The following is a 24,758-nucleotide window of genomic DNA, read 5'->3' as shown; positions in this document are numbered from 1 at the left end:
ATGCAAAGTGGAAATTTTCAAAATAAATACAAAAAATCTAATCAAGATTAGGCATCAGTCTGAAATGTGGCTGGCCTTTTTATTGGGATTTACCTTCACTCTTTGCCATCTCAGCTGCACTACCAGACTTGCCTCTCATGACATTTTCATTTTAGATACCATATGGAACCTGGAAATAGAGACAACATAAAAACCAGAAAAAAAGGACCCTGTAAATTAAAAATTTCTGATGATTTCAGATTAAGGAAAAGGGTTTGGCCTCTTTTATGATGATTCACAAGCCAAAGTGTCTATCAGGATGTCGGTCTTGGAGGAGGACTGCCCTGGATATACAGTAATGGATTGTACAAACACTTTACAAATATTTGCTGTTTTCTGGATAACTCAGAGCTGTGTCACCCTAAGCCCTTGGGATATTCTATCCAAATTTCTTGAGTGGATGCTGTAAATACTAATCAGAAAGACAACTGGCATTTTTGCCTCTTTCTATTTCCCGGTGTTGCTCTCAATGTCAGTATTCATACTGGAGAATCTGAGGATGATCCTAAACAAAGTATAAAGAGGAGGCAGAAAGGCAAAAAGCCACTTCTCCTTTCCTTTGTGCACTCACCTGCAAACCACCCTTTAACAAGATGACGTTTCAGCATTCAAGGGGAAAAAAAAAGCTGCCTGTAACTTACTGAGAGTAACAAGTAACTGTCTGCAAACATGTGAAACAGAATGATAACATCTTTTGATCATCACACCACAAAGCATAAAATACCTTGTATTCTCTGTAATTTATTACCTTTGGATTTTTTTTTTTTTTTTTTTTTTGAAACAAATGTTTTGTGAAAGATCCTAGGCTGGCAGATCTTCAAAGAAACTTCTTAACATGGGAGTCATGGCTCACTCCCTTATTTCCCCTCCCAGGCTCTGACAACTGTCATCCCAGTGGCCTTGCTGATGACACTGCTCACAGGGAAGGGGCAAAGGGGGCAATTAACACTCAGCCTCAGCATGGGCCCTTATAATATTTCTGGTGAGGGCCATGACTTGCTCCTTAGGTGAAAAATCTTTAACTGCCCCTGAAGATCAGGGCTAATGACATCATTTAAAATTCTTTGCTAGAATGTTCAGTGCCATATTGACTTTGATCTTCAAATTCTTTTTATAAATTCAGCTGTTGATCAATTTCTCCAAGACAAGTTCACAGTCACAGTTATTGGGGCTCTGAAGGGCCAGCAGCTGAAGGCTGGGCAACCAGCTCTGCTCTGTTGTGCTCTGGGGAATTCTGGGGAACAAGTGAGACTACCAACTCATCCTGATCCTTCAGCATCTGAGAGGAACACTTTGAAAGGAATAACAATGCAGCCAAGAGGATTGCTAGAGTAAAGAGGTAATGCAAATGCAGGATATGTTTGGGAGAGGGATCAGTACATGAAACATTCAGCTTCCTTTAATAAGCATTTTGCCTGACATTTTGCCTTCATAGTAATCTCCTGATTCCTAAGCATATTTCATATGAGATGCAGTGCAGGTAACCGTGTGCTCTGATGGCTTTCACTTTAACCTCTTTCTTGTACCAAAAATCTGTGGGACATTCTTGGCACAAGCTATCTGGCTCATACTGCGAGCAGGACAAATGTCTTTCTCAAGTTCTCTATTGCAAATGAACTGTAATCCCTTGATTTCTAGAGCTTGGGACTAAGTCTGTAATAAAACCACTTCTTCCAGTCCTCAGATGCTATTTTAGACTAACGCCCACAGGAAGTTTGACTTCCTCCATTAGGTTTGGACATGCAGAGGAATGTGAGCAGGAAAATCTACTAGAAATGGAAATACTGTTTCTGAGAACCAAGCAAAAGGGCCTGACAGCATTCCTCTGCTCACAAAAGTGAGGTCAGTATCGAGTCAGCACTGAATTTTAGGGTGCCTTAAGAAGAAGGGAATTTTCAAGAGCAGTAGAAAGGCAGCCAAAGTAACAGGCCAAAGTCTTACTCAGAGGAAACTCCCCCTAAGCTCAAAGGGAGTTTCCCTTGAGAAAGGGCAGCAAGGTTTAGCTCATAAACCCTGCATATGGATTTAGCAAAAAAAGGATTTGTCTGTTCAGATTGGAGGAAAAAAAGTTTATTCTCTTATGAACAAACTATACATATGGACCTTGTTAATTACTGGGAGTTCCATAGGATTTATCTTCTCACCAGCATATTTATTTCTCCTAACATCTAATGTACCTTTGACCTTTAATATAGTATCAATATTGAAAAATTAAACCAATAAAATAGCATGGTTACCAGAACTTATGAGTTTCTATTGTATTGTCAAAATACTCTCTTTGCAGTCTCACTCATTTCCTGTCAGGAGAGTTTGGCTCCAGTCTCCAGTACATAAACAAGCCCAGGAGCTGGCCCAAGCCAGACATTTTGGGCAGCTAACTACGGAAGATGCTTTAGAATAAAGAAAAAATAATTGTCCCCAAAGGACCTGATCTCTTTTTGGGTGTCCTATATCCCTTTGCCTGGCTATTTAAACATCCCCCTCTCTCCTTCTGGTTAACAGCCAATCAAAAGCAATTAGAAGGCTTATTATTTTGTTCTGCATTTCTAATGAATTCTTCAATTGACTCTAAAGACAGTTTCCTGATATGCATATGATAGTTCCTGATGCAAATGAGGCACTGGAATTGTCGTTCTTTTGCAGCTTGTGAAAGGACATTGGGGTGCAGCTCCTTGGGGGGACATATGCATTAGTTCAGGTAGTGAGGAAAGCCCATCTCCAAATTAATATTTGCCATTAGCAGAGTGTTGTGTCTTTATTGATGCATTGGGGATTTGAGGTAGGTTGTGGAGGGAGAATCAACCTTTGCTCCACAGCACACCATTTTCTCCTGTGGACATACCCATGCCAATGTCTAAGCCTGAGTCAGAAAGAAAATAAATTGCTCCAATAGCTTTTTCTCTTGAGTGCTCACTACAGAATAATCCTTTCCTCCCTATAAACTTTTATCTTTAATTGGTTTTTAGGGACTCTTATCCATCTACTTTTTATTCTTTGTGTGAATAATTCTGCCTTTCTCTTCTATGTTGCACCTCAGACCTACAGTCCAATTTGCTTTGTTTTCTGGGTTGGTCTTTAAGTAATGTGAGTTTAATGCTGATACTGCATTCATGATCAATCAAACCTGTGCCAAGAGCACACACTAAATAAATAAATAAATAACCCCTCTGGTATATTTTGATGTGCCTTTGAAAGGAGGAAAATTCCTTTCACATGGCCTCTTGTCCCTAGAAATCTACAAGTTTCTTTGTCTTGGCAAATAGCCAAGCAGCACGGTGATGTACCATTTTTCTTGGCCAGTGTTTTTAGGTCTTTTGAAACCGGACCAAGTGTTCACATGGTATTTCTTCATTTAACAGCTGCAAGACAGTGACCACAGCTGCATGTGCAGCTTCCATCTATAGCAAGGGACGCTGTGGGCTTGTTCTGAGATAGCTGACTAAACGAATTCAAACTCAGAACTGATACAGGCAGTGCTGTGGCTTCCTATGAAGCCATTTTACTCTACCTATGAAGCTCAGGGTTTCAGAAAGCACAGCCAGAGAGAGGCCTTTGCAGGGTGATTGTGTATAAACATGCTAATTTTCTGCATGCATAGGAACAAATTAGCATCTCCCAAGGTGAACACCATGAAGTGGACTGAATCTGAACATCTGTAGTCCACCTGGCAGCAATCTTTGGGAGCCCACACTGCTTGGTGCTTTCCCTCAACCCACTCCAAGTCCCTTGAGGTTACAGACTTGGCTGTCTGTTTAAATTGACCCTGTTTGGAGTGGTCCCTTATATAATTTAATTTTATAAGGTATAAACTAAACTATTTGTGGGATTGGCCTAAGTTGCTTGCTGACAAAATGCAATGATGCTTGTAAAAAAGGGGGAAAAAAAGAGAAAGGGGAAAAAAACCGTCAAAACACAGTTCATGTGTAAGGCAAAGTCAGCCAGGAAACATTTATGACGGATCCTGAATGATCAGACATTCTGGAAGTGGAAAGGAGGAACAAATGTTTCCTTGACTGCTTGTTAGGTGTTTCTGTGGTGTTCCAGTGAAGAGTAGTGAGGTTTATGTGGGGTTAAGATATCTGAAACTAAGCCTGGCAGGATGGAATGATTCTGCCTATGCTAAAAAAGAGACTGTGCCTTTGTGCACTAAAACATGCTGGTTTAAGACCATAATAATAATATTATTAACCAGTTGGTGGTGGTTTGAACATGAACTGAGAATGGAACAAACCCATTTTAAGAGACACAATAAAAACAGTATCCCAAAACATCTCAGGAAAAACTCCTGAGGAGTTTAATTTTTTTCCAAGACTAGAGGACTGGGGTACTAGTCAGTTGGGTGGATGTGGCTGCTTGATAGATTTGTTTATGTACAAGGATGTGTGTTAGGTTTTTATCCACTTGTTTAGGAATTGCAATGACCACATTGTGAAAGCAGAATTCCTGCCCAAGAGGTAATTTAATCTACACACAGTAAGAAATAGATAGATGGGACAAACTGACAAAGACTGCGTGAGATAACAGCTAAGGTCAGCAAAGCAATCGCAGTTTTCCTTTTGTCCAATTTATTTTCTGTTTTTGTTCTTGTAGAATAGCAGCGGCTGAAGCATCGGGAGTGTGGCTCCCCTACTGTGGTCCAGCGTGGGAGAAGCAGGGCAATGGCATGGGCAGGTCTGTGAGGGAACTCCACTGCTGTGTGAGGCAATCACAGGCAAGGAGGCTGGAATTGCCACTGGGGGTGGGGCACTGGGGAAGTGAGCAGTCACTGCAGACCACCCTGGCTCAGCTGTGACAGCAGGGCCCTGGGGAGCAGTTAGTGTTTCCTGCCTCTGAAACTCTCCTGGAGGTCCCTTTCCTTTTGGGTCTCTGAGGTGTGCGCTTCATGGCTCTCAGCCACAGAAAGATTTGGGCACATGGCTCGTAGGGTCAAAAGGAATGGCCACCCTTGTAGCAAAAATGAAGCTCATCTGTGTTTGTTGAATTCTTTTGGTGTGTTTCTTTTACTGAGGAGAAGCCTTCTCATGCTGTCAGCTCTCCCAGTGCAGGACACGGCACAGTTGCTCGACTCCTCCTGCAAACACACAGTATTCCCTCTGTTGGTTGTTTTTGCACTTATGGTTTTGCAAACTTGTCTAATAATGTGCTACCATTTTAAGCTTTGAAAGCAATAGATGGACAAAAATGAAAGAAAAAAAGATTACATGTTCTATAAGGATCTAGTTACAAAACACATTCAAAGTTTTGCTAACAATTCTATAGTCGTTTCAGGGTATGAGCACTCCAATGGGTCAACAGGTTGCTTTTATCCCTCCCTAACAAGAGCACCTTATACTGGTATGTTTATATCCGGCTGTGGCATAGCCCCTTGTGCCTATTATGTATTCAGACATTATTAATAATTGATTAACCCTTTACAAACCACTTAGATGTGGAGACTCTATCTGAAGTGGAAACAGGAGCTGATCAGAGAGGTACTTGTCAAAGAGGCTATTAGACAACATCCTTCCTGCCTGAAAAAGACCCACACTAATAAACTAACACATGAATTCAGGTTAATTCTGTTCCATTTTTATCTGGAGTTTCCTTCTGTGAATTCAATTCCTTCTTTGGCTCTTTCTCTGTTTACTCAAAAAAGATTTCAAGTACTCTAGGGGATTTGGGCTGTATTTTCTGTGAAAACATTTTCTTCCTGTGTCATTTATTAATTCACCAATCCTATATGGTCTTCTTTCCTCATGACACACCAGGAATTATGCACATGCACTGAGGGGTGAGTGGGCTGTAATGATTTCCCCATGTAAGGCTGCCAATATGTTTGTTGTTGAAATGTGCTACTATACAAAAACCCTGAGGAAAAAACATGTGTGTAAGTTGGATGAGTGGTTTTGTTTGAAGTTCTGTAACTATAAATGAATTGAATATATTTATGGGTTTATAGAATCATAGAATAATTTGGGTTGGAAAGGACTTTTAAAGATCATTTAGTTCCAACGCCACCACTCCCCCTCCTTCCATGGACAGGGACACCTTTCACACTAACAGATTGATCAGTGCTCCATCCACACTGACATTGAATATTCCAGGAAAGGGGCATCCACAGCTTCTCCAGGCAACCCATTCCAGCCTCCCCAACCTCATGGCAAAGAATTTCTTCCTTATGTCTAAACTAAAGCTATCCTCTTTTCCTTTAGAAGTTTTACACCTTGTCCTATCACTACAAGCTTTTCTCCATTTTTAATGACCTCCTGTAAATATTGAAAGGCAGAAATAAGGTGTCTCCAGAGCCTCCTCTTCTCCAGGCTGAAAAGTCCCAATTGTCTCAGCCTGTCTTGATAGGTGAGGTCGTATCCTTCTGATCATTTTTGTGCCACTCCTCTGCACCCACTCTAACAGGTTTATATCCTTCCAGAGATCACAGAAGTCACAAATGTGTCTGCCAGTGGCCAGGGCTTTGGTTTCAACATCCACACTGAACCTAGGGAGGTTATAATTCTTCCCACCTCTCCTCACAGGCTTCAATGAAAGGATCTCTCTTGTCCTCTCCCAGGCAATCTGCTGTAGCCTGCTGTTACAACCCATGCTGAAGCAGGGTAACAGACTTCTGTTAATAAATCCCTTGGGGTGAATTAGAGTGAAATGACACTAAATGACCAGTGTATACATGAGGCAAATTTATTTTAAAACAATTTAAATGCAGTGCAAAAGAAGTATGTGACCATCTTAGTTCTTTTCAATAAAAGTATAAAATTTTCAAAAAGAAAACACTCAAGGAAAAGATAGAGAAAGAAAGAAAAAGAGTAGATAGTGGAGAGAAAAGATATTACTAGTCATGGATCCCACAACAAGACCTGATTGCTTCTATTTCACTGCAGTAATGGTTACAGTCTTGATCCATTGCAAGTGTGGCCCACGAAACCAAAAGTTTGTCAGGTTACACAAAATCTAGATGGCATGGCAGCACCCAGATCCCTCCTCAGGAAGGAAATTCTTTGTTTCTGATGCAACACTATGGGGCATGTGTAGTCTTCTGATGGAGAGTTACCAGAAAGAGTCTGAGGGTGCTCTGGGGCCCTTGATGTCCCACCGGTCCCTCCAGGGACTGCTGTTTGACCCTGCTTCTTGCAACTGTGCAGCTGTGTCTTATGATGAAAAAGGGGACGTTGACATCAAAAAAGCATTGCCCCACCTCCACAGGATCTGCTTCTTACCAGCCATTCCCCTTAGCTGGTTTGAAACAGCTTCCTGAAGACCCCAGTTCCCAAGTGTCCTGGATGAAGATGACCAAGCAGCCAAGAGACAGTGGTTAAGCTGCCACGCTGCAGTGGCAGAGAAAGGACAAGCATCCATGATTTGCAGTAAATTCTGATGGAATACACTTGATGGCTCAAAAGCTTTCTATATAAGAATATTAATTCCTACTGACTCCCAACCAAGCCTTTTTTCCAGTTAAGAAGAACCAGCATGTGAGCTTGGAGGCACTGAAGTGACTTAGCTTGACAACAGAGGCTGAGTTCCACAATTGAAAGGTATTGCTGACAGCACACTCAGGGGATTCACTGTGGAGTTTCATAAATTTAAAATAAAGCACCAGCTTCTATGTTGAGTCCTCTATTTCTGTACTACTGTATGATCCTTTGAAACCAAAGATATTGATATATTTTGTGCTTCAGGGGAATCAATAGAAACTTTAATCACAAAATTAAATAAACCAAATCTACTGGCATTACATGCTAACACTTTTGGAAGGAGCAACATGACGTTTTATAGTCCTTCTGCAATTTGGCTTATTATTTACAAAAAAAAAAAAAAAAAAGGAACAATTCAATAGCTTCTTCAGAGCTATTGTGACAGAGAAAAAAAGACCTTCCCATCATTTTGAGGTGACATCTCAGTGGGCTTTAATTCAGTTTCAGAGGAATAGTAAGACATGTTCCTCTGTGATACAAATATTTTTGACAGAAGGAATTTGTTACCTCTTAGATCTTCATTGCCATCTCTGAATTCCCTTAAAAGATCTGTGCCACCCTCCTATCCCATTCATCCTTCATACACTTCCCAGGCCCAGCTGTGAAAAAACAGGTAGGGACTTGCCTGTGAAGCAGCAAGGTACTCTGTAGAGGCCCACTTGAATGACACATACAAGGATATGCACCTGAAGTTCCTACATTCTATCAAGCAAAATGAATCTAGAAATTAGTTTTGTCAGTTCTCAAGAATTCTGCAGAATGATAAGTAAACATAAAACTTAAAAATCCTTATTTGTAAAAAACAATAAATTCTTGTATGTGTAAAAAGTTTAAAGCTAAGAATTTCTTCAGCAAAGGTACCTGTTTTGAAACTAATTCTATTTCCCGGAAAAATGTTGCAAAAGTGAAGAATGAAGTCCTTTCACTTATTAAGTCATTTTCTGAAGAGAATAAGTATACATATAGTGGGAGCTTCCAAGTGGAAAGGCATGAAACCTCTTAATTCTATGTCAAAAATAAAGATTCTACATTCATGTTCTTCCTGGAAATTCATAGACAAATTCCACTTTGGGATTTTCTCTTTCCAGGGCAAATGTTTCAAAATGTGAACTATTTCTTTATAGAATTAAAAAAAAAAAAAAGGCAAAAAACAAACAACAACAACAACAAAACAAAACCACCAACAACAAAACAAAACCAACAACAAAACCCCACAAAAAAAAACAAACAAAAAACCAAACCAAATAAACTTTAAAATAAATAAAAGACGTATTTGTAAATAATTCTACTAGAACCATCTCAGATTTTTCATGTCAAATTTTGCAAGAAGTCAATTACTTTATGTATAAACAGATTTTTCATTTATAATCTTCATATTTCTTGGCATTATGGCTATTATTTGTGATAGAAGGAAAAAACATTGATTCATCTGAAAATGGTTAGAAGTTTTACACAACGAATAAATACATAATCTACAATAACAGAAGCATATAACTAGTGTTCTGTGAATCTGTAGTAGTTCATCCCACTTCTGAACTAATGGAAACTTGTGGAATAGGGATAAAAGAATTTTTATCTATAACCCAGGCAGAAGCAGGTCTTTTTTCCCTCTTAAATGAGCTGAAATATTCAGTTTTGTGGCATGGGTGCTGGGTGCTCACCAAGTTGCTCTATCAGCCCCTTCTCACAGGACAGGGAGAAATTATGAGGAAAAGCTCATAGGCTGATATTGGATCTAGACAAGGACAGGCAAATCATTTGCCAATTACCATCATGGGCAAAACGGGTTCAATTTAAGGGAAATTAGTTTAAGATATAGAGAATAAAACAGAATAGGATAATGAGAAATATGACTAAATTGTAAACCACCTTCTCAACCCCCTCCCATCATCCCAGGCTGAATTTTCTTCCTATCTCTTTCACCTGCTCCCTCCCAAGCACAGCAGGATGATGGGGAATGGGAAGGTTTGTCAGTTCCTTATGTTTCATCTCTGCTCTTCTTTACTCCTCATGCTCTTCCCTGCTCCAGCGTGGGAAGCTCTCACAGGATACAAGCCTTCACCAACTGCCCCAGGGAGTGTCCTTCCCATGGGCTGCAGTTCTTCTAAGGCTGCTCCAGCATGATTCCTGTCCATAGGGACCTGTCCATAGGGACCAAGTGCTCCACTGTGGGTTCCCTGTGGGGTAACAGGAACAGACTTCAGAACACAAAACTTTGTTTTAAATCCATTTTGGATTTATTCTGGAATGATGGACGGTTCCATAGCTTTTCGCATGGCTGGGACCTTTAACAACACGTTTCATGATCCAAGTCAAGAAGGAGACTTGTGCAACTCTCCTAGATAACCTTGCTTAATTCCTCGTTCACACCCATTTATTCTGAATATATCCAGAGACACTGTTCCCTTTTCCAAATTATCACAATATTCTGCAAAGTGATTCTCTGCAGGACTAACTTTGAATTCAGGAATAAAGAAGAGGCACCACCTGTTGAAAGATGTGTCCATGGAGTCATTTCCAGGATAGAGACTGGCTTCCTGAATGTTGTTTTTCATGGAAGTAACCTTAAGGGCAGAATTTATGTAAGAATCCATTAGGGACAGACACAATTGGATCTATCATAGCATATAATGACTTTCTGGGCCACATGTCACTTTGCTTTGCATCTTGCAGGCAATTTGTGAATGGCAGCTGGTGAGACAAAATCTGCTATTATATCTTTACAGTAGAATATTGAACGTGACACAATAAAGTCTGATTTTAATCTCAGGATAAATAATAAAAATAACATAGAAAAGCTGTTAGTCAATACTGTAAAAGGAAGTGCTTGAGGGTGTTTTCTGATAGTGTAGTTATTTATAAAACTCTCCTTCCCACATGCTAAAAGACTCATTAAGTATGGGGAATCTGGATAACAGCAATAGAGTGCAATGTGCAGTGGATAGCATGCAGTAAATATTCAAAAGGCACTGGAGAGTCCTTGTTCAGGGACCAAGCTCGGGAAGTGATGTAAACTCTTCACAGAGCACTTAATTTGATTCTCTCAGAGATTTATTTCAGCATGTGATTGATGGAAACTGACTAAGTGGTAGTGTGGCAAAAGTACAAAAGCTATTGAACTATTAATGTTATTTATAAGGACAGGACTAACCATGATAAGCAAGGACCAATATGAAATGTTTGTTTACTTATTTGGTGTGAAAACCCTTCTTTTTTGAGGAGCCAGCAAGACTGAACTCAGCAAGGCTGAGCAGAATGCAAAGACAAGTGCTGGCCTCCCAGAGCCATCATAGGCTCAGCTCCACTTACAGTGGTGTGGGAAGCAGGTTAGGGCTGAGAGCTTTTACAGCAGATTTTGGAAGCACTTTGTGCAAAATAAAGTATAAACACAAAGGCCCTGAACTTCCTTGGATTCAGAAAATGTTGTTCTTCATCTCTGACCTGTCAGCTGCACCGGGATTTGCCATTTCATCTCTCTTGTTAAGGACATCAGAAATGGGTAAGCAAAGTGGAGTAGCAATCAGTATTCTTTGTATTTGACAACCATTTCACCTCCCAAAGAAATCACCCCTTTCTTGGGTCCACATTTCCTGAGTGCTTGGAAATCACCACAACATAAATATATGCCAATCAAGTGGTTAACATAATAGTATATTGTGAAATTATATGTAAACATCAAACTACATTGATTGGGCAATTTCCTATCCAGTTATTCTTGAATTACCACTTCCCCGAATATGTCTTTTAGGAATGTCTCAGCTAGAAAGCTGTCTGCAATGTTTTATTCTCTTTAGACCTAGTTTATTCAAAATATTCCAACTCCCACACATTGGCCAATATATTGCAGGCCCCTGGGCCAGCAATAACAATACAAATGGGTAAGTTATTGGCCAGGTACAGAATGCATGGAGGAATATGGGTAATTGACCTGTAAATATTTGTCTGAAATAATTCAAGAACCTCTTGCTTGTCATTTGCTGCATGAGCTCAACCTCTAACCCATTTAATGCCATTATCCTGAACTCAAGCAGAGGGATTAGACACACCAAGATTCCAGTACAGGAATCCCTGTGGTACCATTTAACTTGGAGGAGGAAGGAAGGGTTGGATTTGCAGGTGGCCTTGCAATTCTTGGGAAACATCCTGCTTCACATGAAGGTTTCCTCAGTAACTATGCAAAGCCAACCAATGTGTCAATCAAATTGTAGTGAGTAGTCAGTCCAAACATCTGTCTTTTTTGTCTGGTTTCCCTGGGTGTTCTGCCTGGATTTTGTAGCATAGAAATACTTGACATGAAAACATTTGCTCAGTTCACAGAGAAAGGCACAGCAGCTTCTTGGACTCCTGTCTTATTTGCTTTAGCCAACCAGTCATCTGCATGACAGAGGACTGTTTTAATTTGATGCTGGTGCACTGATTAACAGTGCAGGTTCCTTAGACTTGCCAATCAGAAAGATTAGATAGTGAGCTTGTAAAAATTTACTTATGAAAAGTGACATCCTCCTATCAGTTCATGCTGGCATCTATGTGCTAAAAGAAAAATTAAACCAAATATTTTGTGTCATACAAATTAAAGTAGGAAAGAATTGGAGGAATGTGTGGCATTTTTTTTCCAGTGCATCATGCAGTTTTTTCCTAGATAATTATTAGATCTCTTTCATTTATTGATATTTTAGGCAGGATTTATGCAAAAAAATAAGCTTCTGAAGTAACATGTTATTCAAGATCTGCTTTCAATTTTATTCCAAGTTCATAAAGGCCAAGGAAAGTTTTGTCTTAACAGAGCTTTGAATCAGGAGTTGTTTTGCTCTAGGAAGCCTCTTAGCCACTCTTCAGTTATCTGCAAGATGTGTGATTTTTTTCTTGTGAGAACAGGCCTTCTGAAAGATCTTGTGGGTCAACAGGTCTAAATAACATCTGAATATCTCCCAACTGCCTGTGTTCTAATTCTGACCAGAATCAGGTTATATAGAAATTTCATTTTCACACAAATTTTGCTAAGGTATTTTTCAGAAGCGTACACACAAAAAGTGCTGGGCTTTTAGTTTAGACCAAACATTATCTCATCTGTCCTTGCAACCACATACCCTTCAAGGGTCTCTAGAAGTTAGGGAGAATACTTATGATAGATGATAGAATTATAAGCAGGAGTTCAGGTGAACCTTGAACTCACATTGCCCCCCCTTAGGTTCATATGGTCTAAATGCCAAGTGCCAGCTTGGCCACTGCAATCTTTGGCCATGTCTGCTCTATCAGAAGAATGAAACAATACCTAACAAAGCAGCATGACTATGCTCTTTCCTCCCTGATTCTCGGCTCTACCTGGGTTATCAGCTGGCCTCAGTGGGCTGCCCAGTGCCTGAGAAGATTTCAGATCCCCTGCTATTGGGCTGCTCTGGGTGTGTCCAGCCCTGTCCATACCCAACACACCCAGCATGTGAACAGGAGGCTGAACTCTGCTCGTCCCCAAACCTGCCTGGGCTGAGCAGACCAGCCCCAGCAGCTCACCAGGACAGACTTCACCGGGAGGCTCCATGGGGCCTGGGACTGTGACATCCATGTGACAGTGGGGACATTTGTCTGTGTGTCTTAATGAAGCAATTAAGAGCCAGGACCAGGGCACGGGTCATGACTGACCCCTCTGCTCACCTTTACAGGCTCCCAGGAGATGCTCAGACTCGTACAACAGCAGGAAGGGGCCAGGCACTGGTACCATCCCTGATGTCTCACCTGCAGGTGGGTTGGGGGGGGACATCTGGCTTTGGGAAAAGTCATTGTCCCTAGTTATGTATCAGCTCAAGACACCACCTGTTGCTGCTTATGTACGTGTATATAGCAAAACTTTATTGCATGATGTCTGAAATACTGGTTTAATACTGGTCTTTCTTGTCTGGTCCATACATTAATTTGACCGGGCATATTTTGCTCCTTTCAATCAGACAATCTTGAGTTTCTGTTACAGTGATAAAATGTCTCATGTGCTCTGCCAGAAACTGTCATATTCCCATTGTTTACTGATTCCAGGCAAGCTGAGTCATAGTGGCACTACAAAAAAAACCCTTGAAAAATAAGTTAGAATAGGAGATAACAATGATAGAACTGTCTTAGGACTTTAAGATTTCTATAATTTATCCTTCTCTGAAAAATATGCATTTTTTTTCTTCAAGTTCTGGATTCTGTGTTGTTTGTTGAGGGTTGCAGCTACTGCCTTCTGTCTTGGCTTTTTAATTTTTCTAATTGGTGAGGCAATAATACAGGGAAGATGGAATGTGCTATGCAAGTGCAAAACAAAATCCAGGCTCTGGTGGATTTTGGTGGAAATTTTATGCTTCTATAGCACATTCCATCTTCCACACTTTTCCATTTATGGGATAATGTCACTGGAGAGAATACTTCACATATACTTCTGTATTATTTAGCCATGTAATGTGTTAGTGATAAGATCAAGATGTTTGGCACTAAAATCCCAACTGTTTCAGCAAGTGCTTCATGGTTAGTTGGGGTGTCATATCTCTTAACAAGCTTGTTCATCATCTTTGCTTTTTTCTTGTGAAACAAGTAATGAGTGGTAACTCGTGTATCTCTTTCTCCAGTTATTCACTTCCCTGTTAAAGAAACAGTTGTCTTTCATCGGATAACAATAAATCTTTCCTTATATTTGGTATTTTGTTTATTGGGTTTGGGTTTGGTTTTTTGGGTTTGATTTGGTTGGGGGTTTTTTGTTGGTTTGTTGCTGTTGTTGTGGTTTTGAGTTTTTTTTCTTCATGTTAAATCTATAGACTAATTCACATAAGAGATTTTTTGCAGAACTTCAAAACTTGAAATGAAAAACTGTCTGGTGATTAAATAAAGGACAGGTTGGACTACCTGGTCTGATATAGACTATTATAATCATGGACCACTCACTTTACCAGTCTCTTTTTCCTAAAGATGGGGACAATCTAATATTTATCCTCTTTATGTAGTGGTAATGTTTCGTGACTTAGGAAATGTTTATAGCACAACACTGTTATTAGCATAGCATTGTTTACTTCTGCAAATGTTGATTAAAGACACTAAAATTATCTGGATGATAAGAATAAGGTACAAAAGGAAATGAAAATGAGGCTTTAATCACTCTCTCAGTGTATAAAGGAACACAGATAAGACCATTCCCAAACACAAGCTATAAATAGGAAATTACCCAGTGAGTATAATTTTGTCACATGTTTTCTCTCTGGGGATTGCATGTCAGCAGAACTGTGTCTTTGCTACCTGCTGACACAGGCTGTTAGCTTGGAACCATGATCTCAAATATGGTGAAAGGATAAAGACAATTAATGGCCACAACAGCTCGCATAGGTCTCACTTCCACAGATTTGCTTACCTTGAGGAGACCTTCTTTCAGTGGCATGCTGTGGCTTCAATTACATGGTTGCTGCTGTGTTACTGTTTTGCCTTCTGACACTAAGATATTGCCAGGATCCATACTGGCTCCTGAAGGTTTGCACCGAGTCAACTTCATGTACAAATCTAAGAGTGATGAAAATTTCTTCTGGATTAAACCAGTTAACATCGCTCTTGCTGACTCAAGCAATGGGAGAATCTTTTGTGATTCACTTACTAGAAATGCAGCTTTTGTCTTCCACTACTCAGGAGGCACAGCTTCAGCTCTCTGCTTCTTCTAATTTGGTTAGTCTCTACCTCAGCTTGCTATGATGCTTGCACATCCACCCATGTGTGTCTTTTCTTTGGTGAGCAACTCTGTTGCAGACTACATAAGTGACCAAATTCCAGCCACTACCCCCATTTTCATTTTTTTCTTGACAAATTCAAAAATTCTCAGAAAAGTCAAAAAATCATGGTGAAATCAACAAAAAGTTGTGACACAGTATCCATGATGCCTGTATGAGCTTTGAACAATTATATATTTACTTCACTAGTATTTTAAAACTTCACAGTTCATCACTGTTTCTTTCATAAGACGGGTTTTTCCTCACATCTCCTTCTCGTTAGGTTTTTGACTTTGGGTGTCTTGCACGTGCACACCAGCTGTGCACACACAACATACACTTTATGCAGAGCAGATGAGAAAGCAGCTTTAAGTGAGTACCAAGTATCTCATTCAGCGTCTGCCCTCATCAGAATTTCCCTACTGGAGCACAGGTAGGGCAGAGGAAAGAAAGAGATTTGTTGTGGATTCGCCCCTAGTTTCCTACTCAAATATCCAGTTACTACTCTAGCCCTCTGCCAAAATTATTGTTTGTAGTCCTTAATGATAAATTTAGGATGACCTAATCTATCACAGGATTAACAGTCTCTAACTCCATGAAATATAAACCACTCATCCACCCAGACTTCAGCAGTCCATTTACTGGAGCTGGTAGTTGAATTTGGCTTTCCTCCCCATGCCCTACAACCCTTCCTGGGACCGCACAGTTACCCCATTGCCAGTAAATCGAGTAAGGTCACGGTGCGTCCTAAGCACTGGCACAGCACTGCCCATGCTATAAAGCCATAAGAAAGGTACATGACGTGTCTTTGGACCAGACAATCCAGTACCCTTCCAGACAAGTAGTGGATGTGGCTCAGGTATCAGCACGGACTAGAATTCACAGCTTAGGTATAGTTGCCCTGCCTAGGAATTAGAGAAATGTTAGTTAGACATGAACTCTGCTGTATCAACTGGCTACAGGTGCATACACCTCAGTGTTTTAATTTAGATCAGACATATTTATTAAAAACTTGTTTCCTCATTGGTTCCCAGTTCCCCACAATCCTACTTGGAGTAGAAAAAAGACTTCAAATATCCTGTCACCTAGGGCAGTACTTCACCATGAAATAAAATTGTTGCAAGTATACTACCCTGCATAATTCCTAAACTACTATACAAAATGTTACTGTTTAAAAAAAAAGTATTTCAGAGTCTTGATATAGCTTTGAACACTGGATGTAACTTCAATAACAACATTGGACCTTATGACTCAAATATGACACCAGCTATTCCTTTTTCTTTGTGTTTCTGTAACACCAGTATCCTATGTAACAGTCTACTTCGTACAGGGTTTATCTAAAGACTCACAGCTCAAAGCACTGTCTTTGTGCCCAAAACCCATTGAGATTTATCCACAATCAAAAGCTGTCCTAGGTTAGTTCTGCAAAAGGTGCAGCAAGATCAACATGTGGACCATAATTCTTACTTGGCCACAAATATCAGGCAGTATTTAACTGCAAGTTTGCAATGATTTTATGGTCCTAGATGTTACTGCAACCTTTCTTCTAGTCAGGTATTTGTGGGATCTTCTTCTTAAAGGAAAATGCTGAAGAAGAATTGGAAAATGTGATGTCTTTTTCAGTTGTTATTTCCAATTTGCTCAGTTATCTGAAGTCCCAGAGAATATCTGTTAGGTTGTCTGATTTTTTTTCATTGAAATGTGGCCACTGTACTTTGAAAAACAGACAACAATAGCCTAAAATTCAGGCTGAAAAAGGAAGCCTATTTAGAGTAGGACTAGAGGAGTAGGTATCTACCAAAATCTTTGGTTAGTTTTAAGGACACGTACCATGATTTTCTATGCACAGCGTGGGTAACAAATTGATTCAAGGGCATATCTTGGGAAGGTCATTGTAGAACTTTGCAGGATGATCTGGACTGGCATTGAGATCAATGAGACTGTGCCAAGTGCTTTATATCAAATGATGCCCATCTTCCACATTTCTACAGTTCTTATTTTGCCACTCCTCACATGCCCTCACAAAGGCAAGCAAACAAGCAAATGGGAGTATGGAAATAAGTGCTAGAAGATAAGAGAGATTTAATCCAACAGATGCAGAAAAAGATTGCCTTGAACATGTTTGTAAAACAAGTTATTGTTTTGTATCGTGCAAGGATTAGATATCTTGGGATAATCTGTACTCTGAGGAATTACCACTTTGCTCCAGCCCTGGATCACATGTACATGAGACTATGAGAAATCCTCTTCTGGCTGTTCCTCTGTCCAGCAGATGGACGTGATAGATATGGGATATTTTTTTAAATTTAATTTTTTCCCTTTTTGTCTCTTTTCCTAAGTCCAGTTGGCATATCTTGTAATTTGCTGTGTTGACCCTTCCAGGGGCTTGATATTGAACCTGCCATCTGGCTAATAACAAGGCCAGCTGGACAATAACACCAAGATTCAGTCCCAGACTCACATCTTCTTCATCTGGCTTCTTTTTTATCTGTTCGTTCTAGTTATGTCTGAACCCAATTGACATCATGTTGTGCAAAGTCACACAAAGTTCTTAGCCAACTTTTAGTTTCTGGGTACACTTTATGATGGCAGGGGTGTTATTTTTCTGACCACTTAGGCAACATTTTATTGTTGTATGTGGACCATATAGGGTGACAAAAAGAGAAAATCCTGATGAAACTGCTCCCACTGTTAATAATCAGCAAGGTTTGCTGGTTGCAGCAATAGGTTCAAATAAATCACTGGATCATTTCCCTCGGAGTTTAATTGAACCGCTGCTCTTACTCACCAGTTTGATTGATGTGACAGCGTACACAGATTCTTGATTCATAAGTAAACATTTTTCTGTGGTTAAATTAGAGATTGTCCTCTAGGACATTCAGAACAATTGAATCTGATGAAGACTCTTGGTACACTGGACGTTATTGGGTCCACCTTAGTGGGACTGGCTGTCACAGACTAATATTTGTATGCTACATAAGCTTGCTTCGGGACTCCACCGTGTCTGCTTAGGTCATGTCATTACTGGCAGTCAAATGAGAGTTAGAGGATCTAGGTGTCTTTGCTGGACACAAACAATTGATCATACAGTCAAAGGGGTCTTTCTTACACTGCTGTTTAAGGAAAGGTGAGGCAGGAGCTGAGACAGCAGCAGAGCAGGCTGGGCTCACCAGCACAGCATCCCAGCAATGCAAGCAGAGCAGGTCCCAGTGACAGCAGCTACCTTCAGCCTAGAGCCAGGCTTGGCAGACAAGTCTGTAGGGATGAGGCAGGTTTGAATCCAAGCCAGGGAGCCAAGCCTGCTTGTCAGGGTCAGAACTCACATCAATGGGGTATATGGGCAGGCATAGCTGGAAATCTGCTGTGATAAGGACCAAGGCTTTTGTGAGACATGCTTAACAGCTCCTGCCAAAACACACAGGGTGAGAAGAATCAAATCTATTATATTTGTAAGTTTCGTTTTGGTAAGGCAACATAACAGACATCTCACTTTTGTAAGAGTATGAAGTAGCTATCCTTTTTTCATGAATATACTGAAAGGCATCCTCTTTATTACTTCACAGACAAGTGTTTATTAACATGACTTTGCAGACACTTTATCCATGAGAGGCTGAAAAGTCAATGTCCATGCTGTGATATCCTTGCTCCTATCCAATAACATGCCAGTGCTATATCTTCATGTAAGAAAGAGATCATTCTTCCCCAAGGGGAGAATCTTGCTCAACATCTACTTTATGTCTTCTGCAGCTCCTGCTGTTGCCTCTTATACAGAAAGGACCACTTTCAAGTGTAAAGACCCATTTTGAAAATGATCTGTTTCTTGCCAGCTGTTAAATGAAGTGCAGTGAAAGAACAATCCTTCACATGACCATGGAGATAAGTTAATGATACTATGCCAATCAGGTGTGTGTTGTCCCCATTTACCAAGCCTTACAAGGTGTATACCAAGGTTTGTTCTCCCTGAATCCTCTGAAGCTTGTAGTAGCAGATCATTGATTTATGCTGTTGTTGCCTTAGAAAGCACAGAAGGGTTCATGTTGCCAGGGATGTGGGATCAATCCTGTAATTACAGTCCATTAGCAGGGAAGCCACTGTTAGGGCTCTCTTGCATTAGAAATAGACCATCATTCCTAAAACTGTCTAAAACAATGAGGTCTATGAAAATAGCTCCCAGTTGTGAGGAAGAGGATTGTACAATCAGCTGGAGAGGTAATTGCACTGGAGCACAGGTCAGCACAGAAGGGAGATGGTCCTTGTCTCTGTGCATTAAAGGCAGTCCACTACGGTCTCAGAGTGATTTTTCAAGGCCACATTTGAAATCAATCTGCCTCCAGGTGGTTTTCTCCAGAAAGATTTCCCATTAGATTTCTACTTAGTGTTTTGCACCCTGCCTTCTGCTTCATCTGGGAAAACTCTAAGGAATTGCTTTCAGATTCACCATTTAGTTTCTTGTAGAACTCTTGTAGAGACACTTCCAGGCCTCCGCCTTACTGGTCTACATCTGTGACTTGAATTTTGAACCAGTGCACAGTCACTTGTCTCTTCTCCTATCCAAAACTCTGTTGATGAACTTGCTGTTGGAATTTTCCTCTGTTTAATACCAAAAGCTGAAGTACAGCTGTAGCTGAATGTGATGCTATTCATGGTCACATTGTCAAGAGCCAATTGCTGTTCCACAGTGTAATATACTGTTCCACAGTATAATATACTGTTTTGTGAGAAAAGGTGCCAGCCAGCTGACACAGGGTGCTGGGTGCTTGCAAGCTCAAACAGACAGGTTATTAAAATATTTTTAAAAGGAAAAGCTGGCTCTCAGTCATAAACGTGGCTGACACAGGCTGCCCAGCATGGCCAGACATTCAGAATGTTAAGGAGGAGATATGGCTGTTGGTAAATGATATAGCTCTAATTATATCAGTTCTAATCTTTACTGTTGACAGCAACCAAGCTGTCTTTATTCTGCTTCTACCCACTCAGAGAAATAGCAGACTGGGGACCTTCTACTCTTGTCCAAGGCTCCAAACCAGGGCCTGCAGTGAGATCGTATCTTGCATTTCTGAATTTGATCTTTTTCATATCACCTCCTGTCCTGTGCATTGACTGAAATGCAGCACTATTCCTCTGAATGTGCATTCAATGCTGCCTTCACCAACTCCTTTTTCTTTCTTCACCAAAGAACAAGAGAAAGTCTCGGAGAGAGAAATCTAGAGATTATTAATAGTGCCTTTTTACCTAGATCCCCTTTTACCCTACATAATAATTTAGTTATGACTCTACTTATCCAATCAGGCCAATCCATCTTTTCTTCTGTCAGTTCCCTGTCCAAGTGTCAGCAGTGTGAGGTACAGTGATGCTCAAGTCCCCAGGCTAGGTGGGCTCCAGCAATATATCCTCTGTTACTGGAATAGTTTATGCCAATATAGCTCTCTGGATTTCAGTCCACAGGCTGAACATGAAAAAAACTGAGATCAGCACTCTCTAGTCTCTAATTCCTAGCTTAGTCTCTGCACACTTATTGTAATCTTCCTGAGCAGTTCTAAAGGAAGGGCAATCTCACTCACTGACCTACAGCTTTTTTTCCCCTTTCAGCCAGGTCAGCAAGCAGCCTTAGCCAAGAAAGTGTTTAACCCCTTAGCGGCAAGAATGGCACTGGGTGACATTTCCCTGGCTCTTCTAGAGGAACAATGTCAATGACCGTTAAGATCATCATTAATGATTATTTGTTTAAAAACTCAATAATGTGAATTTCTTGGCATAGAAATACAGCTCAGACCTTTGGGAAATTCAGATCCACTTACATAACTTCATCCTTGCAATCTCCCAGTAATGTAGAGATTTGTACCACAAGTAGATTTAGGGGAGTTTGGAATTCTTTGAAGGTTTTGATCCAAATTTAATAATCTGAGCCTGCTTTGGATGGTACTTGAGAAGTACCTTGAGGAGCACTGTCTCCTTGAAGCACTGTATGGTAATTACAGCAGCTCTCTTTTTTGCCCAATATGTTGCACGTAGTAGTTCAAGGTATTTTCTTTCCCTGGTTATGGTACAAAATAATATTAAAATAAAAACCTAACCAAGAACCAAGAAGCTGTTCTGAAAAGTTAACAACTACTCCTCATTTTGTTGCTTCTATCACCCTCTGTGTAAAAAATTGCTCAGTTACACTCTAAATAATTGTATTTTTCTCCTGTTTCATATTTCTTTTCTTGCCCCAAGTGACCTGTTCAATTCTTGCTGTAGTTCATTTTTGAAAAAGCAAAATCTACATAAGGTATCAGCAACAGTCAATATTTAAGGGACATCGTCAAATATCACAAACTGCTGTATGTAGATTTAGGAGCTCTCTCTTATCACCTGTCTGAGCAGCACATAGCACAGGTAGTGCTGCTGTGCTGTCTACAGAAGAGAAATGAGTAACAAGTAGGTTCATAAATCCAGGGGAATAATGTGCTGAGTTACTGCTGGGGCTCAGAGAAGGTTCCTCCAGGGTCTCATTCCCCAGCTGGACCAGCAGCTGTCTTTCCCATCAGATGGCTGCACAGGACAGACTTTTCTTCCCATGGTCATGGTATATCTGCTGTCCTGGCTCCAAAGAAGGAGATGGCTGATAGAGAAACGTGGGTGCAGACCCTGAGCCAGTAACAGAACAGTTGTCAGGGTGGTGCTGTGGGACAGCTGGCAGCCAGCTGAGAGGACATCGGGGTGCTGAATGCACCTTCCTGCAGGCAAAGCTGGTGCATATCCAGAGGAACCTTCCTCCACTCTGCACCCTTCACAAGAGCATGGACACAAAGCTTCTCCAGGCACAGAACAAACCTGAGCCCTTTGCTTCTCTTCCCCCATGCTCTCTTGGCTCAAGATGTAATCTGTGAGTGACTGGGACAGCACAACCTTACCTTGGGGATCTGTGCACTGAGACATCTGATCTTTCTCAATGAGTTATGAGTGGGGAGTCTGAAACTGCAGCATGACAAGCTTGTAGCACAGAGCCTTGGCCACCTGTGCTGTGCAGGGTAAGAGGAGCTACAGCCAGTGGTCTGAGTAGGTGCTGCCATAACCTCCCTTCAGATCTGGAGCCTTTTCAGTGAGCTCTGGTGCAGTATGTGTAAAGAGTAATGCAGTGTTGCAGCTAAATACCTCCTTTCAATCAAGGTAAGGCCAATTTTGAATCCCTCAGACAAAGGCAGAAATTTTAAAGAGAAACCTATGGCAATTATGGGAGAATCTTTTCTAATATTTCTCTTCACTGGCTGCTGCACAAGCACAGAGAGCTCCATCCTAAAATGCTTCCTTTCCAGGGGAAAAGACAGAGCAAGTACAGAGAACTAGCTAGAAATTACCAGGGAACAGCTAGAAAACTGGTCAGCATGACAAATACTAGTTTCAGCACAGCAGCAGCAGTTGTGATATCTTTTGCATCCATCACAGCAAGAGAGAATTTTTTAAATGGATTTGAAAGAGGGGCAGCAACCACAAAGGTGCTTGTTTGAAAATTGAGAAAGGGAATGCAGAAAAAAATTACAAATAGTAATTGAAGTCCAGAATGACTGAGTGGTCTTGGCTTTTGTTCCTGAGACTGAGGTGTTTTGGGTTGCTGGGTGGTGGAGGGGGCATGGAGGGGAGAGAGAATCTTTTCCAGTATGTGAAAATACACATGCACACAGACACACACAAAACATTTCCCTCTTAACATGCTTCCATTGCCTACATCTCAGAGCCTTTGTTACGGTTACATTTGGTTCTCATTTAATCCGTGCTGCCCCCCTGGTGCCTCTGTCTCGCATCCTCTATTGTTTAGCTGAGGCTCCTTTCAAGCAGGCTCATGCCAGTCTTTCTTCTCTTTCCCTCTCAGCATTGTTTTTCTCTACCTCTCCAGCATTGCCAGCATTCACTCTTATTTTAAGCCTTCATTTTTCTATTATTATTTTCTTCCACTATTATTCCTCCCTGTCATTCTCCCTCTGTCTCTTTTTCTGACATTTTCTTCTCCCCTGAATTATACATGCCCTTTACCTTTATTTATCCTCTAGATCAATTCCAGCCTGTGTCTTTTTTAATATTTTTTTTCTTTCCTCCCTTCTGGTTGTTTCATTCCCCTTCTCTCTTTCTGATCCTCCTTTTCATGCTCTCTTTTCCCCCGAGAGCTGGTTGGTATTTAAGTAGCTCTTCAGTGTGTAATATTTGTTTATTGCCAGACCAAGATTTAAAGTCCACCTTGACAAAGAAGATATCTCCACTGACTTTGGTGGGTCTACCCGAGTGCTGTAACTTACATGATTTGTTTTCTTACAGAAATTGAGTTTCTGAAGGCTTTTGTTACAAACGGAACTCTCTACATAATAAATGTGTTTGTGGCCAGAATTTGAGCTCAGTGTAGTATACAGGTGTCACATAAGTTACAATAAACATCTTCTTTGTTACTTATTTATTTCTTACTTAAAACATGTGAAATTGTGTTAGAAAAAATATGGTTCCTTTTCTGTTTCAAAGGAAATACTTTCCTGATGCAAGTGATGCTACAACAACTCTATCATTGTGAATCAGTAGCTGCTATCAATGTGAAAAAAAAAAAAAACAAAATTTTGATGTTAGCTTTTGGGATATTCTAAACTCTGTCTGCTATGATGCTCTGACTTTATCTTCACTGAGTGAAAACACCGGGACATCTGAGTTTTATTCCATCAAACAGAAAAATCTAAATCACATCTAAAGACACTATTTTAATACTTTCATGTCTTCTGCAGTTTAAATAGTTTCTTTTTTTTTTTTTTCCTTTCTTTTTTCACTTTTTTCACTGTTGAAGAGAAGTACAGATCCAGAAGAGGACAGATGGGCTGAATATGGGGGAAGTAGTCAGGGTGATCTTAATGTGGAAGGTCAGAAATCCTCTTTATTATCCATATGAGTTTTACGGGTTGTAAAAGGAACCATCAAATTCAAGTCAGGTTCCTTGAATTGCAGGAACTATGCAGTTTCGCCATTCTGGATGGTTAAACAAAATGAAAAACATGAAAAAAAATACATGGGTAAGGCAGTCAGAAGAGTTACTCAGTTTAATATGTTTTTAATTAAATCTTAGCTCTTAATGTGAATTTTCATCCTGTATGAAGAGATGCATCAGGAAACTTTTTAGTGCTATCACACTCTGGTTAAATTCTTGCCTATTTCTGATCAATGGTTTATTTCCCTGCTAAAAAATGTTCATCATCATCATTTCCCCCTCGCTACTTTCACAATGTTATTTCTTTTCAGCATCTTTTCTTTTTCAGTCACAACCAGACAAATTCCCCTCACAGCTACATAAGTGTTCCCCTCTTCCACTTTCATCTCTTGTGTTGCAGGAACCATTTCCTCTTCCGCTGCCATTATCTGCAATGGGCTTCTCCATATCAGTGACTCTTTCATCTCATTTCAAACATCAAGAGCATCACTCAATCTGTCCCCTGGATAGCCTGTTTAGGCCTCCTGTCACTTTTACATTGAAACTATAGTTTAAAATATAGCCTCATTGTGTAAGCATTTAGGGGCTATCATTTGCACA

The sequence above is a fragment of the Vidua chalybeata genome, chromosome 1, assembly GCF_026979565.1.
Source record: "Vidua chalybeata isolate OUT-0048 chromosome 1, bVidCha1 merged haplotype, whole genome shotgun sequence".
Classification (NCBI taxonomy): Eukaryota; Metazoa; Chordata; class Aves; order Passeriformes; family Viduidae; genus Vidua; species Vidua chalybeata.
The sequence above is the reverse complement of the archived record's forward strand: the minus strand, read 5'-3'. Positions refer to the sequence as shown.